Source organism: Macaca nemestrina, chromosome 5 (assembly GCF_043159975.1).
Source record: "Macaca nemestrina isolate mMacNem1 chromosome 5, mMacNem.hap1, whole genome shotgun sequence".
Lineage (NCBI taxonomy): Eukaryota > Metazoa > Chordata > Mammalia > Primates > Cercopithecidae > Macaca > Macaca nemestrina.
The window spans coordinates 89380604-89399436 of record NC_092129.1 but is presented as its reverse complement, the minus strand read 5'-3'; the positions used below and the strand labels follow the sequence as shown (position 1 = coordinate 89399436).

Genomic DNA, 18833 nt, shown 5'->3' with positions numbered 1-18833 from the left:
TCCTGGACAATTTCTTTTTCTTTTATTGTTTTTTTGGAGACAGGGTCTCACTGTGTTGACCAGGCTGGAGTGCAGTGGCTATTTATAGATGCCATCCCACAACTGATCAGCATGGGAGTTTTTACCTGTTCCATTTCTGACCTGGGCTGGTTCACCCCTCCTAGGCAACCTGGTGGTTCCCTGTTCCCAGGAGGTGACCATATTGATGCTGAACTTAGTGCAGACACCCAATCTGTGTAGCACACTACAACCCAGAAACCCTGGGCTCAAGCCATCCTCCCACCTCAGTCTCTGAGTAGCTAGGACTATAGGCACATACCATTGAGCCCAGCAATCCTGGACAATTTCAATGACCCTTCCTCCAACCCATTAAGAAGGTCAACCCTCCTAAAGAGAAACAACAAGCATCACTTGTGCCTCCTGACTTAGGTATGAATACTTTGGATTAGCATTTACAGCTTCCCATTATTTTGCCCCAGCTTCTTTTGCTGAAGGTATTTCTCCAAATTCTTCTACTGAAATTTATAATTCAATCTCAATGGTACCTACAGCTGTTTTGTATCTTCCTGCTGCTTAACTCATATCCACTCACTACCCACCATCCAACAAATATTTACTGAGTGGTTGCTGTTTTCTAATAGCTGTTCTGGGCATGCTAAAAGGCACAAAAAAGGATAAGACCCTCCAAATGGGCAAGGCAATGGCTATGCTATTGCAGATCTCACAACCTAATGAAAGACACTGACATATGAACACAAAAGTTCAGTAAAATATGGCAACAGATGATAGCAACACAAGCCAGGTGCCCAAGAGCTCAGTAGAAGGAATGGTGTGGCTGTCTTCTTTGTGATTCCCTCCTCAACTTAGAAGCAGCTCTGAGTTAGAGGAAAGAGCACTGATCTTGGGAGATAAAAAGCTGGATTTCAGCCAATTAATTTCTGCAATTAATTTACTGGCAAATTCAATAAATTGATAAGGTTCTATTCATGAAGAAAAAAAAGAATGGATAATACTCATAGAATTGTATTAAGATTGAGAATTAATAATGTTCTGTAATTGAAAAAGTACTATGTATATAGGATTCCATGTTCACCTATGAAAAAAGTTAGAATGTGCCACCCCAAAATATGCCACTTTGGCATAAGGATTATTTTGAGCTTAAGGCAATTAAAAGCAGAAAACACAGAAAAAACTCTTTGCCCTCCCCCATCGGCTTAAAAGCAGGACATAAATTTCCCTTCGTAAAGGTGTTCCCCTTTCCTTTCCCCAAAAAGAAAGAGATCAACCATTATCATTAGAGACAGAAAGTGTTAAAAGAAAAACTTCAGCTGAATTAAATTAAAAGGAGTTTAATTGAGTAATGAATGATTCACAAATTGTGCAGCCTCCAGAATCACCGCAGATTCAGAGAGACTCCAGAGGTGCCTTGTGGTCAGAACAAATTTATAGACAAAAAAGTAGAGGGACGCACAGGAATCAGAAATGAGGTACAGAAACAGCTGGATTGGTTACAGGTTGGTATATGCTTTATTTGAACACAGGTTGAACACTCAGCAGTGTATGAGTGGTTGAAAATGGCTGCTGGGACTGGCCAAGACTCAGCTATTGTTACAGGCACATACTCCTAAGTTAGGTTTTCAATCTTGTCTACCTATTAAGTTAGGTCGCAGTTCATCCACAAGGACTCAAATATAGAAGTACAGAATCTTTCTCAGGACATATTTAGTTAGCTTTAACAAAAGTCAGCACCAAGATGAGTCTGTATGAACAAACCTTACTAAAGTAACCCTTACTTTCCATTAGTTTCCCTTGCATATTACCATCCCACAATTTACTGTCTCTTGAAGCTCAAACCTATATTTCTTTGTCTTGTCACTTTGTCATAATTTATCACCCTCTGTTAAAATGGTACATGAGTCCTTGGGTCAAACTACTTCATTGGTTCTTCCATTCTTTTCTATGAAGCCTTCTATATACACAAAAATTAGAATGTTAACATAAAAGTGTTCGTATGCCTCTTCTCCAGTTAATCTGTATTTTGTCCATTTAATTCAAAGGCCCCAGTGAAAACATAAGAGAATAGAAGAAATGTTTTTTCCTCCTCTACTCTTATTTAGTTATTTAACTAACCCTTATTAGTTATTTAACTAAAACATATGATTTATGACCCAGATTATATACTATTTATTCTTTCCTTCCTATACATGTTTATAGTGCTATTTTTTGGTGCTCATCATAAAGGAACTGTTTTTCCATCTAAAATAATGTGTGGTGAAATATAATCAACCTATGAAAAAAGGTATAAAACACAAATATACAACCTAATAAACTACTGTAATAGGAACAACCCTGAATCCTTTCTAGAGTCAAAAACATAACAAGAAACTTAGGAAAACCCTATGTACACTTTATATAAGCACTTTTCACATGCTGTTTTATCTGCCTTATTAAATTGCAAGGATTTTGAAGAAAGGCATATTAGCCAAGATTCTTATGTTGGAAATGGTAAAACCCAAATTAACCAAACTTAAACAGAAAATGAGAAATTTATTGCACACAAAATTAAATGCCGGGAAGTATGCAGTGGAGCTGAACTTAGGATAACCTAGGATGTAAGCACTATTACTTCCTCCTTGTCACTTCCTCTTTTCTCCTTGCTTTCCATCCTTCATGCTGCTCTCCGCATGATAGCCTCACTGTCACAAAATGGTTCCCCTGGAGACTCATACCCTGTAGTTCTCAGACCAGAAAAGAGATTCTCTTTACTCAGCTTGAGTTTAGAAGTAAAACATCCTGGGAAAGGTCTATTGTCTGTCTGACCTGAGGTCCATTACCCAATCTGTTATCAGAAGGAGGATGAGGTCAGAGAGAGATGCTGGCAACAGAAAACAACAGCTATGACAGAGGCACCATCTCTTGTTCAATGCCCCAAATGATCATTACATTCTTCACAGAGGAGGCAATCCTATCTTTAATATTGCAAGGAACTTCAGCAATATTAAGCAGGAACTTCAACTGGGCCTCCTCTGGTATTCAGGCATGTTTGGGTTTGTCAGGAAAACTGCAGTGTGTGGTTCTCCATGTGTCAGGGATCAATTCCTGTGACGGGCTTAAGAGACTTCAGGGAAAAGAACATCATCCTAAGTGAAGTCAGAGACGAGGAGTATCTTTGGTGTAAGAACATCAAAGGACTGTTGACTTTTGAGGACAGAACATGTTTGTTACTCAAACTGTCCCCTAAGCTACCTCTCTGAGACTGAGGTCTGTGCCTTAAAAAGGGTTTTTTAACAGTTTGGGATCAGATAATTCGTTGTTGCAGGGGCTGTCCCGTTCATTATAGGATGTTTAGCAGCATCCCTGGATTTACCCTCTAGATGCCAGTAGCATTCTTCTTTTCTAGGCCTGCAAAACAGTAATGAATCCAGACATTATGTCCCCTGAGGGACAAAATCACCTTCTCTTGAGAACCACTGGAATCACTGGCCTAGAAGGAAGAAACTATAAAAAGGAGGAAAAGGAGTAAATAAAAACGGAAAGAGCTGCTGTCCAAGGCAGCCAAGTAGTCTCACTCGCAGTATCTACAAAGGGCTATTTCTTGTGCTAGCAAGGATGAGCAGGGTGAGTTAACAGAGCTCATAGGTAAAATACCTTTGAGAGAACTTGAAATAAAATTTGGGGAAGCCAGGGATGCTAGTTTCTGTTAATCAGACAGACTAAAGCTGTAGAAATATTTTTGTGTTATTTTTGACAGTTCTTATGACCTATTTTTACCTTCAGGCTGATATGGCTTGGGAAACATTAAATTTGAACGAATGGATGATTTTAATGAATGAGGTTAACAATTTTTTTTTTCTTAATGGCATACTTAAATTCACACATTACTACTGTGGGGTTAGAATTTTAGAAGTGTCGGGTACATTAATCTACATTATACTACTGTAAAATAGTGATGAACTTTCTGTGAAAACTGATCCCACACAGAGTTCTAAGATTAGAAACTAAAAATTTGATGTATCACCAAGTGTTCAATTTAAATTCCATGATAAGTGGCCTAAACATGAAAGAAAATTTTCAAAATAGGCTACTGTGAGACATCTTCACATTCAGTAGGTTACTCATCACTTTTTAAAAGAGAATTTATATCTTTAAAACTTGCATTAATTTGTTTTAAAATATCAATTCTGATTCTACTTGAAATGTGTTTTGAAGCAGTAATGGGGCAAGAGAGGATACAATAAAAGAAAATATTAAAAGGAAGTAATAAAATTCCTCAATTAAGTCTACTTTTAAAAAATGGAGAAAATGAAGAGCCATCACTCCGCCTGTGCAGTGTAACATCCCTTTCCCCTGTGGAGGTAAGAGAACTTCACTCTTCCCTGGGGGAAGTCTTCCTTCCCCATTTCACATATCCTGTCGTCCCCATCTCTCTTCTCGCTGTCTCAGCACAGTGAGAGGTTCATGACCTAGACTTGACCAATTAGATTCTCCTGGGAATTTGAATCTTGGATGGAGTGGAGTTATTTGGGTTCCTCGTTTTACTAAAAGCTTGGATATTCAGGTTTTCCCTCCCAGTCCCTCAATTCTATGAGCCTCTAGTATCCTTCCAATTAAGTATCTTCTTCACTGTATTTCCAGTAAAGTAATCAGGTTATCAAGAATCAATTTCAGTTGCTTAAAACAGAAGCAAAGAACTGTAACTGATACAGGAAACTCTGATTAAAAAGTATTGTGACTCATTTGTCACTATGATTAAAGAGAACGGGTAAGGGTCAGGAAAGAATATGGAATTAGAACTGAAAAGTAGATTTCTTGAGTCTATGCAGACCAAACGTTGAAAGTATGGGATCTATTCATACGTGTTTCATTTGTTTGTTTTTTAATCTTCTACTTCTACCAGGTTTATATATAGGTGTAGTTACGTAGTTGCCAATGTTGCTTGATTAATTTTAGGATTTCCAGAGTATTTAAGCAATTTTTTTTCTGACTGTGATGCTTACTATTTTCCAGTAATGCAATTAAAAGTGTTTTAATAGCCACTTTTATAAATTGATTCTAAAAAGTAATGCTTTAAATTTACTAATGCATTTTAATATATTACTCATGCTCATCATAAAAATAATAAACAGTACAGAAAGGTAGAAAATGAGAAAGAAAAGAGCCACATCATCCCCTTTTTCAGAGAAAAGCAAATTTCTTACTTCAGATATTTCTAGATATAACTGATATGCCTTTGGTTCCTGGTGTTTTCTCATACTTGGGCTCTTGCCCATTCAACCAAGTAGGCATTTTACAAAACTTGCCTCAGTGGAGGGATGACATTAGAGACCACAGGTTAAGAAAACCAATCAACCAACCAAATTTGCTTCTTGATTTAATGAGTTTCAAAAGACCAGTCCTCAGAAGAAAGGCAGGGTCTATTTACACAGGAACAGAAACAGTTTCGGGGAAAAAAAACACGGTGACGAAGAGTGAATCTTGCTAACTGGGAGGACTGGATAGGGTTCCCTGGGCTGGGATGATGGGAAGATCATGACTACTCAGTAAGGGAGCATGGTCTTTCGGGTCAGGGAAAGGGGCCTGGTTAAGGAAAATCCTTGGAGAGTAGAGTCGGCATCACAGACACCATCCTCTAACACTATGAGCACTGCTGGTCACCTCCAGCACCTGTTGACACCCAGTCTTCATTCAACTAAGACCAATACAACTGTTAGTTTTCCTTTCCATGGTATCCCACCTTCCAAAATCCAGGAGGAGAGAATATGTGCCCTAAGAGGGGCCTATCCTGACCTTTTGAATGCCCTAGGACATGTGTGAGTTCCCCGGGTTAGAGAGTGACACAGAACATCGATGGTACTGAGGTGACATGGAAGGTCCAGCACCTTGATGTCTATGGCACTGAACAGAGCCAGCTTCAGATTCACGCCTCTCCTCCTGAGCCAGTAAAATGTAAAAACACACAGTTAAACACACATCTCCCTCCTTCTCTTCCTCTACTTTTACACAAACTACATCACAGTATACCTATTGATCTTCCACTTGCATTTTTCACTTAGTGATATAGCTTTGATATCAGTCTGCAAGGATCTACTCTGTTTTATAAATGGCTACTTGGTATCTTCATAATTTGACTGGTCCCCAAATGATGGACCTTTAGTTCTCTCTGTCCCTCTCTCTCTCTCTCTCTTCCCCATTCTCCCTCCCCTTTTCTCTCTCAAATATTACCAAGCTATAATGAGTATCCTTTCACATAAGTCTTTGAACTTTTGTGTGAGGTAACCCTAGGATGAATTCTTAGAATTGGAATTGCTGGACCAAAAAGTATGAGCTTTTAAGAAAAAAATAATGAATGTAAATATTGACAAGTTGTTTTCCAAAGTGTTTGTATTGACTTAAATTCTCATAAGCTCTTCTTTACCCATATTCTCTGAAGCACTAGGTATTATAATCTTTTTACGTCTTTGCCAATCTGATACATGAAAATTACAATTTATTTTTAAATCTGCCTTATCTTAATGATGACTAAGAATCCTCTTTATGTTTTGTCAAACCTATTTAATTGTGCAATTACAATATTCTTTCTTATAGGTAGGGGCTATTTTCTATTCAGCACTGTACATTTTTACAAAGCTCCCATTATGTGTCTAGTTGATTATGTTGAATTAGACTGAAAACAACAACAGCATTTGATATCAAAGAATGTGGCACAGAAAATGTAAACATGAAATATTTTAACAGTAAAAAATTTCCTGTGGCACTAGTTTTGAGTTACACTGGCACTGGCTCCTGATGAATAGGATGAATTAGCTACAAAATGTACCCATAGGTAACTGAGTAAAGTGAAGTGTTAGCTAGAGTTGTTTTGTGTTATCCACTTGAAAACTAGAGAATACCAGCCAAAAATCAATTTTGCTTTGGGATAATTAATACTGATCTGTTCTCTCGAGTAGTACTGTAATTAGAAATATGGCTCAGTGATTCCTCAATGTCACTACTGGTTTATGACAGAAAACCACGACACTGGCATTAAGAATGACAATTTCCTCCTTATTTGCTTCGGGAGGAGGCAGCTATCAGGAATTTAACAAAGAACTATGACATAGCTCTCTTTCAGGATGTAGTTTTAGCTAGAAATCTGATCTGTCTAGAGACAGTTTCAAATCTGATTCTCCCAAAGCTGTTAGAATACAGACTTTATAAAAACTCACAGCACTAGATTTATGCTACCCTCCTATATCTTGGCTCATGGACAAGTTGATGATAGATGAAAATAATGCTGCAAAAATTTGTGTTCCAAGATGCTTTCCAAAGTATATTAAGAGGCAAGCTGAAAAAAAAGAAAAAAGTGTTACATACTCAGCCAAACTCTAGGATACTTGTTTAAGAAAGTGAAAGAGGTTTCTTTTATGTAAGGCCTCAGTCTTTAATATACCAATGTGACAGGAACCTACTTTTCAGTGTTTCCCCAAATTATCTGACCTGGCACCCTATTTCCTATAGTGAATATATGCTATTTTCCAGCCACCCGGTGTCCACTCTTCTTTTTAAATCTAGTGGGGCTATAAGCAGGGGTCCCACACTACCACAACTGAGGGACAGACCAATGCTCCCGGCTAGGACAACTGGAAGCTGCAGACTACAACTGGGAGTACAAAGAGCAAGCCATTGGGGCTCACCCATTTCAGCAATGGAAGACACCATCTTACAACATTCCTGTCCTGACATTATCCTGTTGTCACTGCTTCTGTGCCCTTTGGAATTCTCCTGCTGGCTTTCTATTTGGGTATCCAGCTAGGCTTTCCATCAATTCTTAGAGCTCCTGATATCCTTCTATTAAGTTCCTTCTTGCCTAAATTGGGCAGACGGTTTTCAGTTGCAACCAAAGACTCACACTTTTTTAAAAAAAAACTTCTTCAGCTCATCTCTCATAACATCACTAGATTGAAACAGGAACAATGTATATTTATTGACAAAAGATCTACATGGATTACACCACCTAACACATTCTAGGAGCTCAAAAAATTGCTGAACAAATAATGAGCATTCCAGAAAACAGCTTTTGGGGAGTATTATTTTAAGTCGTTTTCTTAATAAGGAGAAAGACTATATATAATGGTACCTAAGAGAGAAATGGTGCCTAATACCTAGTTGCTCCTCTAGGAGTGGAGTAAACTGCAAAATATTTCTGTTGAATTTTGGTGGCTATTGAATAAATTAGTGTCTCTTATTTTAGAGAAATAAAAGACTTAAGACAAAACATAAACTTTAAATCAATACTAAGGAACCATTTAGGAAAAGCTTGCCCTCTCTGAACTAGACGTTTTACTAGGCATTTGACATTCAAACCTCAACTCCATGTGTCAATGAACAATATTTAGTGAGCTGATACTATGTGGCAGACATTGTGCTAGGGACAGGAGACACCATGACACACCCAGCTTGGGCAGTAAGATATTCTTCTACAGTCACACAGATGGTGAGTTGGTGGTGTAAATATTCTTTTCCTGTGTAAATGCAATTATAGTCTTTGCTCTATTTAATTATACTAAATAAATAGCTTCTATTTATTCTAGACAGACAGATAACCCAATCAACATAGATGGGCTTAAAATTTTAAGTATTCTCACTTTAGTGACAGACACCTTGGGAATCTTAAAGGAGTGTTTTATTTATTGATACCCGTCACCGTCAATAATTTTGGTTCAAAGACGCTTTCATATTTGATTTTCTGATAGAAGACAACACAATCAAAACTTTCAAGTTGCTTATGAAAAATTCTTAGGATGACACTGCACCTAATGTTTGTAGTCAGTTGTTTGTCATTCTTTCCTCTGTATCTATGCTGTGTCCAGCACTGCTAGAGAAGTAGGTACCCAACATCCTAAGGTCCAAATATCAGAACCATGAAAATGAAGCACTAGAAGCCAGACAGATAACCCCCAGAGGGAGCAAACGAAAAAACCCCCAAATCTTGTGGATCTAGAAGTAGAAAATAATCGCTGAACCACTGATTTGAGAACATTAAGGACACCTCAAAATAGATCAGGGCATTGTTCCTAGCCCAACTCTGTGGCACAACATAAACCTGCAAGAAATAGGATTAACATACTATCTCTGCAGTAAGTTAAATCCTGAACTTCTACAAAATACCGTTTACTCCAATTTCGTTACATTCTTCCTGCTTCCGGTGTCTTACCTCCACGTTGGACTGAGGTTTTCAATTCAATGCTGAAACATTTACCTATTAAAATTACCCATTTTGCTTCAGTGTGAGTTTCTTAGCATGTTTTACACAGGAGTGACCTGAATGACTCGCAAGTGGCACTAGAGTGTGCCAGGCCCTGGAATTTAATGGTATGCTTCTGCCGGGCGCGGTGGGTCAAGCCTGTAATCCCAGAACTTTGGGAGGCCGAGACGGGCGGATCACGAGGTCAGGAGATCGAGACCATCCTGGCTAACACGGTGAAACCCCGTCTCTACTAAAAAATACAAAAAACTAGCCGGGCGAGGTGGCGGGCGCCTGTAGTCCCAGCTACTCGGGAGGCTGAGGCAGGAGAATGGCGCGTGAACCCGGGAGGCGGAGCTTGCAGTGAGCTGAGATCCGGCCACTGCACTCCAGCCCGAGCAACAGAGCGAGACTCCGTCTCAAAAAAAAAAAAAAAAAAAAAAAAAAAAAAAGTATGGTTCTGTGGTGGTTGTCTGTTTGCGGTTTTATTGCTGAATTAGCAGTAACCACAGTAATCATACCCTTTATCATTTCTTAGGCTTGGGAATTTCATCCACCTCTAGGGTGTTGGTCCCCCGTCATTTCTCAAAGTTACTGTGAATTTGTTCTGGTCAGTACCATAGAGTGTATTATCCTGAGGAGGGCTACCGTAGGGCCGCTAGGACTAGAGGCAACTTGAACTTCACAAGTTACCAGAGGAAGGACTCCTTGGCACACCGACGTAGGGACACGGCATCTGTTCGCTCAAGTTGCCCGCCAGCCCTGGGAAGACAGTCTGGGGGCAAGCAGGCTGGGTTCCGGGTCTCAGTCGCCTCAGTGGTGGCTACAGACTGCGCATGTGACCCACGGGCCGGCGGCGCAGGTGCTGGAGAGCGAGGAGGAAGGCGGCGTGGAGGAGGGGACTTCCGGGACCAGCGAGAGCGCGCTGGCTGCTCGCCGACGGCGGGGGCGGGGGGCGGCGGGGGAGCGAGCTTGCTGGCGGCTGGCGGCGGCGTTGCGCGCCGGGCAGGGAAGGGATATGCGCGGGATCGCAGGGAAGGGGGAGGGGAAGCGAGCGCGCGGGCTGGCTGAAGGCGGGAGGAGGCGGAGCCCTGTGGCGTCTGAACCCGCCCCGGGGGTGCCAAGGTGCGTCTCCAGTCTGACGCGACCGCCTGGGGCGGAGCTAGCGGGACGTGCCACCTGCAGTGCTGGCTAGGGCTTTTTATTTACTAGGGAGCAGTTTCCCCGCGCGACAGTCCGGGAGCGCGCAGGCACTCGCGCGCACACATATGCACGCAGGCACACACACACACACTTTTGCACACACAAACACTGTAGGACGCTCGTCTTCACTACTGCATCCCCGAACCAGCAGAGCGAAGCTACTGCGGGTTCTCTTAACCTCAGCATCGTGGGGCGAAGCAGAGCCATTGTGCATCAAGGAGAGGCCGGTGCCTGCGCTGCCGTCTCGGGCACCTAACCCAGCAGACCGCTCACCCCATCGGGTAAGCCAGTCTCTCTCCTTGTAACCTGTTCTGCAGACCCGAGGAAGAGGGTGGGAGGCTGCTGGTGCGCCAGTGGGGGCAGACCCGGAGTTGACATTTCAGGGGCTTGCAGCCCATGCAGCCTCTGCCGGTGTCGTCTAACGGGAGCAGCCACTACTCAGATTACTTATGCTGCCAGCCCTGGAGTCGCTCCCCACTTCTTCCCTTCCCCCGCCCCCCCCCCCCCCCAGCCCAATATGTACTGTGCTCCTTGGTTGCCAAGGAGACTTGCTTAAACATCAGCCCTGGGACATCTATTGAAAGAACTGGTTTCTTAAATGATGCTGTTATTTATTTTGATATTTAAAATAAAATATATACTGAGGACCTTGTGGTAATTTGGCATTCGTTAATCTGTATTCAGGTGGAGGTTTCATTCAACTTCAAGAAAAGCCGTAATTGCACTATATGGTATGCTTTAAAAAGGATTCGTCAGATGAATTTTTCAACGGATTGTGTCTTGAATCATAATTTACTCCCATTTTGGTGATCTTATAAAGAAAGCTGACTCCGGTTTAGATCCCTTCTTCCCCTCTATTTCCAGTTTTATTTTGCAATTCACTTAGTCGTGATTATTTTAAGTTAAAAGCAGATGTTTTAATTGTGGTTCCCCACACAAGGATGAGCTTCTGTTGTGAATTAAGCAGAACAGGAATACATGTTTGTGAATTTGTAATGTAAGAAGGTAGCATTCATGACATACATCTTTGCTAGCATTTTTATATCCCCTGCATCAGTATTGAAGCGCAGTTTTCGCACCTCTGCTCATTTCTGAGAAGATTCTGTTTTCTGTAAAATCTCTTATTGATTTTTTTAAAGATCTGTCTTATCTCTATACATGTACAGAGATAGATATAAAATATGTGCCATGGCTTACTAGAGCTTATATGAAAGTGCAGTTGTTTTTGTTTTGTGTTTTTTTCTGATGGGACTGGGTCCTCTACTAGAACACTGATAGGCCCATGGAAGAGGTCAGTGCTTCTCTTTCACAGAAGCCCCTAATACCTGGGCTACCAGTTTTGTTTTGTTTTGAGGCCTCAGGTGTCTATTGGGTGAACTTGTAACACAGTACTTGAAGGCATCAGCAATCCAGTAATTACATTTTGCACGAATTTCATGCCTCCCTCACAAACAAATGGCCCAGTAAAGATCCACTGGTATTCAAGAATTCATTTTGTTTTACTTGGATCTTTGTTCATCTTTTCTACTTCTTGTTAAATGACACAAGAAAATAAGTCAAATTCTTCTAATTTAGATTTTAAACTCTGTCATAGAAAGTGTAATAAATAATGTGAGGAACAAGTAAGCCAAATAATGACTGAGGTAGATAGAGGGGATTTATGCAACTCACAGAGCTTTGGGAGGTGAATGATGACGACAAACATTTTACATTACAGTGTAAAAAGCACTTCTCATATACTTCTTTTTTTAATCCTCACAACAACCCTTTGAGGCCAATAAATTACCTTCCATTTAAAGCTGAGGAACCCAAGACTCAAACCTTGCTGAAGGTCACAGCTAGTGAATAGGGAAGCCCTTTCTAGATCCAGTCTCCTTGCCCTTAAAAAAAGTTGTGTGTGCGTTTCAGATGTGTGCAGGGATCTGGCAAGTGATGTAAAGGAGTGGGGCAGGCCTAGAGAAGACACGTGGGAGAGAGGGTAGGGAGTGGAGCGTGAACTGTGGCCTCTGGAACTTGCAAACCACTGTAAAGGAGGCAGCTCCCACTCCACTGTAGCTGATTGTTATTGTCCAGGCTCTAAAACATGACAGGTTTTTAAGGAAAACAGAAGCGTCTAGATTTTTTATATGAGGTATCCTTAATTTTAAAAACTGTAAGGACCACATTAAAAAATGTATCTGGGTCGTATCTGGCCTGTGGCCTGCTAGTTAGCAACCCATAACTACTGAGGTCTCACTCAATTTTAAGTTTTTATTCTCTAACAAAATACTGATGTGAACAAATACATCCATCACTGCGAATGATCAGTTTTTTATTTCAATATTAAAGTCTAATAAATGCTCTACCTTTGTTCTTCAATAAACTGGTTCAAAAATTTTTTGAGGTTTCCTAGATCTCTCTCTTATATCTCAGAAAATAAAAGAGCATGAAGTGCTCCAAAATAGGAATTTTTGCATCTGGTGAAACAAAAGCATTTATAGTTTAGAACTTATGTTCCTGGCTTAATGTTTTTTTTCTTGCCGTAAAAAAAGTTGAGTGCTTGTTATAGGAAGACGTAGGATTGGTCAGCAAATGGAGCATCCTGAGCCTTTAATGAAAACGTCTGATTAAAGTGTTACGTAATTAGTTAAAACCCACCACTGAATACTGCAAGATGCCAAAGGAGCAAAAACATAAGTGGGAACTCAGAGACATTAAATCCCAGCACGCTGGTATATAAAATGTTTACTCCTTAAATAACTATCTTGTAGTGAGGTAAATACATTTTAAGAAGCTGCCATTTTCTCCCGTTTCTCCTAGAGCTACAGAGATGCTAGTGGACTTCACTGAAGTAGGTAAGTAGTCAGAAAGGAGTGTCATTTTATTTACATTGTCTCTTTGGTGGATCCAGAGAGGGTGTAGTTAAAAGGAAAAGCCAAAAGATTTGAACAGTGACTTCTAAAATCCCCCTCTGGAAAGATGCCTTAACAGTAAATAAAGCCATTTCAGTTTTCCTTTCGTGGAAATATGTTGCACCCCTAGTAAGGAGCTATGCAGGTGTGTGTTAGTAATGTTCTAACAAAGTCCTGGCTGAGTGCTGTGGAGATACCGTCTCTGCCCTCAAGGATTCAGAGCAAACACACTGCTCCTGGCAGCGTCCACTTTTCGAGCTCTTCTGTGAGCAAGCTACTTCCATATTGGCTTCACAGTGACTCTATAAACTGGGCATCTTATTTCCATTTTACAGATGGAGAATCTAACACTGCGAAGTCCAATTGGACCAATGAAAGAAATCTTGCAACCTCAGCTGCTCTTCTCTCTTCACATTCCTTCTTCTCAACTGTTATCTAATGCAGGTTATAGACATGTACATAATTGTGATTTTGAGGGAGTTATGTGTTAAATGTTACAATGGAAATATAAGATTCCATCGAAGCTCAGACACAGGGAAAAATTTTTAAGTGTTCTGATTGTGGAGATCAGGTCAGTCCCTAGGTAGCAGGGGGATTAGTGATGGAACTTGACGGCTGGGTGTGATTATATTAAATGAAAATCCTTATAGCTGTTGAAAGATGGGAGTCTCCACCAGACAGTCTGTTGGAAATGTGGGTTAAGAGGATGATGCTAGTGATACCTGATATTGATGAGCTTATTGTAGCTGAGTGGGTGATGAAAGCTTTGGAAGAACTATGGTCTCGAAGACGGAGTGCAGCAGAAGATGCAACTGCGGATGGGTGGGAGGGGATGGAGGAAGACAAATTCGGGAAGGAGACTAGGAGAAGAGTTGTAGCCATAGAGGAGAATCTGGAGAATGTAGTACTGATTCTTCTAAAAGACTGAACATAAAGGCAAGGGACAAACCAATATTATATTCTCTATACAGAGACTGGCACGTGATAAATACCCATAAACCATGATGACGTGTCTATATTTTTAATGTTCGGTGTCTGGTACATAATTTCTTCTCGTGATGTCACTTTTCTATAGAAAAAGCATACACATATTTTATATAAATTCATTTGGAGTAGATAAATATATGGATTTTCAATAATGGGAAAAGATTCTGGCAAATTAGATGATAAAAGATGTAATCTTATTTTTTTCTAGTAGAGTCATAGACTTGGAGGCTAAGGAAGCTCTTACAGATACAGATTTTAAGGTTGCATATACTTTTGATGAAGTCTCGTATGTTTGGGACAAGTAAAGGAAAAATGTGGGGTGTATGTTAACCATTTGAAAAGCTATACTCAGATGCAGACAGAAGGCTTTGGTGACAGATAAATGTACTATAATCTTGATCCTGGTTGGGTCAATGTTTTTATTACATCAGTATAGATATGAAAGAAATGTGACAAGCAAGTGGGAGCGAGACTTGCATTTAAGTACTAGATCTTTGGTGACTGGGTGGGAGAGCTACCTGTTAGAATGTTCAGCACAAGGTAACAGGATGAAATAAAATCGAAGGCGACATAGCTAGAGTCTAGCACTGGGGATATTTGTCATGATAGAAATTTACTTTAAAGTTGGAGGGATTTTAATTGCTATCAAGTACAATATAAGCCAATATGATGATTTGCTCTTCACAGATACATTTGGCAAGTAATGGAAAATATTATGAAAAAATGATACTGTAAGGAGCCCATCTTTCTTAATAAACAAGGGGCTTTTTGGTGACAGCAGAGATAGATGTGGCTATGTCTCTGTGTCAGGCAGTGTCTTACTTCCCTTCTCTGCTTATATGACTGCTTATTATTTCAGAATTGCTTTCCAATTTGTAGAGTAGAACTTAAGACTTTATCCTAGAACATTTTACTTTCTGTCTTGTTGGGAGTTAGTAAATGGAATTCATTTTGTTCACCTTTTTCCTGGCATTTCTAATCAGAACCTTCATTCCCAGGCCCTTCTTGTCAAGATCTTTACCTAAGAGGAGCTGAGCAATGTGAAGTGCTCAACTTTCTTCATATTTCTTTTGTTCTTTCCCTATTTCATATGCACATTGCAATGCATTAATGTATTTAATTTAACTTGATTTTGACATATGGCACTATAAGTTTTGGTGAGATTTTTAAACGAACTATGTAGAAAAAAAGTTTTGCAGACTTGACTTGGAGTCAGATTAGTTCCACATATGGCAAAAAGCATTGAAAGCTATAAATTTGTCTAAAATAGCTTCTTCCCTTGCAAGGTTGAAGTCACCAACCTGATAAGATAATTTTTAAGTGAAGAAGAAATGTCTTTGGCAGTTCTCATGGACTCTTGACAACATTTTCCTACATGTTTATTTGAGGCATAATGTATTCTGCTTTCCATGCCAGATGAGCCAGTTCCAGTTACTTAGAAGCAGGGCTACCCCCTCCCTTCCCCACCCAGATGATACAACCAGTTTGTTATACAAGATATTGATGGAAAAAGAAGTCCCATCTAGCTGATTGCTTCAGTGAGAACATATTTGATGCTAATGGCACAGACAATAGAGCAGTGGAGGAGGCATTTTGCAATTTTTTATGACACAAATTCTGATACCTCACTTAAAATCATTACTTAGAAACCTTATTATTTATGATTTTTAGTTCTACAATTGAAAGTGCAAGGTAGCATGGCACAACCAGAAGAACCTGAGCCTTGGAGCCTGGATTTGAATACTAAATCTGATACTTCTTGGTTCTGTGACTCACAGTGCAGTTACATATCCCCTCTAGCTCTCATTTTCCTCATCTGTAAAATGGGAATTCTGTTACCTAGATTATGGAGTTGTTTTAAGATTAAATAAGATATGCATAGAAACATCTAGTACAATGTTGGTGTATAATATAATCTCAGTACTTATTAATTCCTTCCCTTTGCCTCTCCTTTCCCCACTCCTTTGCCTTCCTCAAAATGATGGTGGAATTCATTTAAATTTCCTGAGCCATGTAAAATGTCTTAATCTGGTGTGCAGACCTTGGAGTGGAGCTACCCTAGTTATGCTATGGAGCTTTTAGTGATGCAGTATGCTGCTTACGTGGGCTCTCCCAGGGAGAGGGATGCATAGCTTGGACTCAATGATGTCTTTTCTCTCTGACAAGCCACTCTTCCCTCTTTTATGCAGCTCCTGGAGCATCAGCCTGGTCACAAGGAAAAGGAGGAAGGGTCAGTCAGTTTCCTCCTACCCAGGCAGCTCTCTGGGGTCTATCATAGGATCTCTTCAGGGGTCCACATCTGCAAAAAGCATAGAGCTGCCCCTTGTGTTCTCTATAGAATTAATAGTGGCAGCATCAAGTACCTGGCGGGTACAGACCTCTTAGCCTTTCTGTAAGGTCAATTTCTAAAGCCCACATCTTTCTTGACAACTAGAAGTTTCCCTTCATGCTGAATTATGTAAATTTTATGGAAAGGTCAAAAGCTCACCAGGATTAAAAAAAAAAAACACTCCTCAAATTTCAAGTCAGATACGATTAAAATCTTCCCAAACAGAATACTTTCTAGTTAAATCTATTTTTTTCTTTTTCTCTGCACCACAACCTCACTCATTCCCTGTTCCCACCAGCAACTCCTTCTTCTGTGTTGAAATATCATGTGGGTTTCAGATGACCCAGGAGTGCACATGAGATTAGTATGACTTGACTCTTTTCAAAGTCACCCCCAGCCCATGGGCTTAGGGAGAACCTAGACAGCAGAAGGAACTGCTAGCAGCCTACCACACTTGTAGGAAGTTAGCCTGAGCAGTATATTGTAGGATCCCATAGACCAAGCTAAACTCTGTTTTCATCATACAATGGATTATAAAGCACGTCCTTAAATAAAATAATTTTTCTTGTGCTAAATATGCTCTGCTTATACCTGGTATGCATGTATGCATATATTTATATATTTCAGTATTTATAAAGATACAGTGCAATTTCATAATTCAGATGCATTTTTACTAGTTGGTAACATTACTTGAGATGCCTCAAATAAGAAAGACAAGTTTTGTGATTGTTAAAGACAGAAAATCCTTTACTCATTTCTTTATGGCTCCAGAAAAGAATATGGTAAAAAATGTTTTGTAATGGAGATTGATTATAGTCAGGTGTAGATTCTCAGCTGAAAAATATGGTAGCCGAGATGACATCAGTGCCAGGTCTTGTGTCTGCATCACATTCGCAGACCAGCACAGTTACAAAATCATTACGAAAAAAAAGCCTACTCTAAATGTGAAGATACCGGTTTATTCTAAACCACTCCCCAAGCAATAGTTATGGTTATTATTTTGGAAATTTAGGTTTATAATTGATATAGATATCTGAGTGGAGGAGATTTATTTTGATAGAGTCTCTCATTCACTTGCTTCGTCATCTACTCTGCTTGACATTTTCTGAAATGAGACTTTCTTTTTAAACAAAATGTTGTTTTTGTGATAGGCAGTGGTGTAGATGTAATCAGATGCCCCTTTGGCTGCGTAAAGCTTCATTAGTCTTTCCTAGCTTGATGTCCTTGAGCTGATAGAACTGACTGGGTTTTTTTTTTTTTTTTTTTTTTTTTTAAGACTTCAAAGCCTAAAGAAATATGAAATCAATGTTTTGTTTTTTCTTCCACGAAAACATTAATTACCTACAATCTGATTTAATTTTGCCGTAGCTTATCTTCTTTAGCTTTAGGCCAAAGCCATTTATCATTTCTTGGAGGTATTCCAGATCACCTACAGATGGGACCTCCTAATAGAGCAAAAGTCATTTAAGAAACTCATGCACAGCCCTTAGGCCTTTCTATACAGCATTTAACTTGACTTTTTTTCTGAAATCCCTAAGATTTGTGAATCTTAGTGTCAGCTATAGGGTTTTCTGATGTTTCCCTTCTCTCACCTTGTACTGTTTCACAAAGTTGTCATTTTTTTTTCCTTTTTTTTGAGACAGATTCTCGCTCTGTCACTCAGGCTGGAGTGCAGTGGTATCGTCACAGCTCATTGCAGCCTTAATCTTCTGGGCTCAAGCGATCCTACCACTTCAGTCTCCCTTGTAGTTGGGACTATAGGTGTGTATCACCACACCCAGCTCATTTAAAAAAATTTTTTTTGTAGAGATGGGTGTCTCACTATGTTTCCCTGGCTGGTCTCGAACTCCTGGGCTCAAGCAATTCTTCCACCTTGGCCTTCCAAAGTGCTGGAATTATAGATCTGAGCCACTGTACCTTACCAAGTTGCCAATTTTTGATTTCTGTGTTTCATGCTGTTTTTATCAATGTAACCCATCAGAAGCCTGCAATTAATTATTGTCATTACATTTTGTTAATTGCTTTAACATCGAATATTAATATATTCTGTATATGTAACTGCCAAGGGGTTTGCAGATGTGGGTGGAATTCTTTGGGCAGCACATTATTTTCCTAGTGGCTAAGGGTTTAGTGGTTAAGGATTTCACTAGTGTGGAATTAGGACAGCAGGAATTAGTTACATGGTTTATCTGTGCTGGAG

General features: G+C 39.9%; 1 protein-coding gene and 1 long non-coding RNA gene across 15 annotated transcripts in view; one reads left to right on the top strand and one right to left on the bottom strand.

Annotated features, from left to right (window-relative positions):
• Nucleotides 1–5063: 5063 nt before the first annotated feature.
• Nucleotides 5064–10149, bottom strand: LOC105498573 (uncharacterized). The gene is made up of 3 exons (XR_011623523.1): nt 9842–10149; nt 7206–7324; nt 5064–5931 (listed from the first exon to the last, which is right to left on the bottom strand). It is a non-coding gene; the product is annotated as an uncharacterized lncRNA (long non-coding RNA).
• Nucleotides 10150–10324: 175 nt separating this feature from the next.
• Nucleotides 10325–18833, top strand: part of LOC105498579 (kelch like family member 32) — a 209120-nt gene continuing 200611 nt past the window's right edge. For 4 of the 14 annotated variants that reach the window (XR_003021908.2, XR_011623525.1, XM_024798199.2 and 1 more), the window contains exon 1: nt 10327–10707. The gene's annotated coding sequence lies outside the window, so the exon portion shown is untranslated. Of the gene's footprint in view, nt 10708–13225; nt 13261–18833 lie in introns of all 14 variants that reach the window. The other 10 variants (XR_011623526.1, XR_003021909.2, XM_011770725.3 and 7 more) reach the window with 7 other exon arrangements.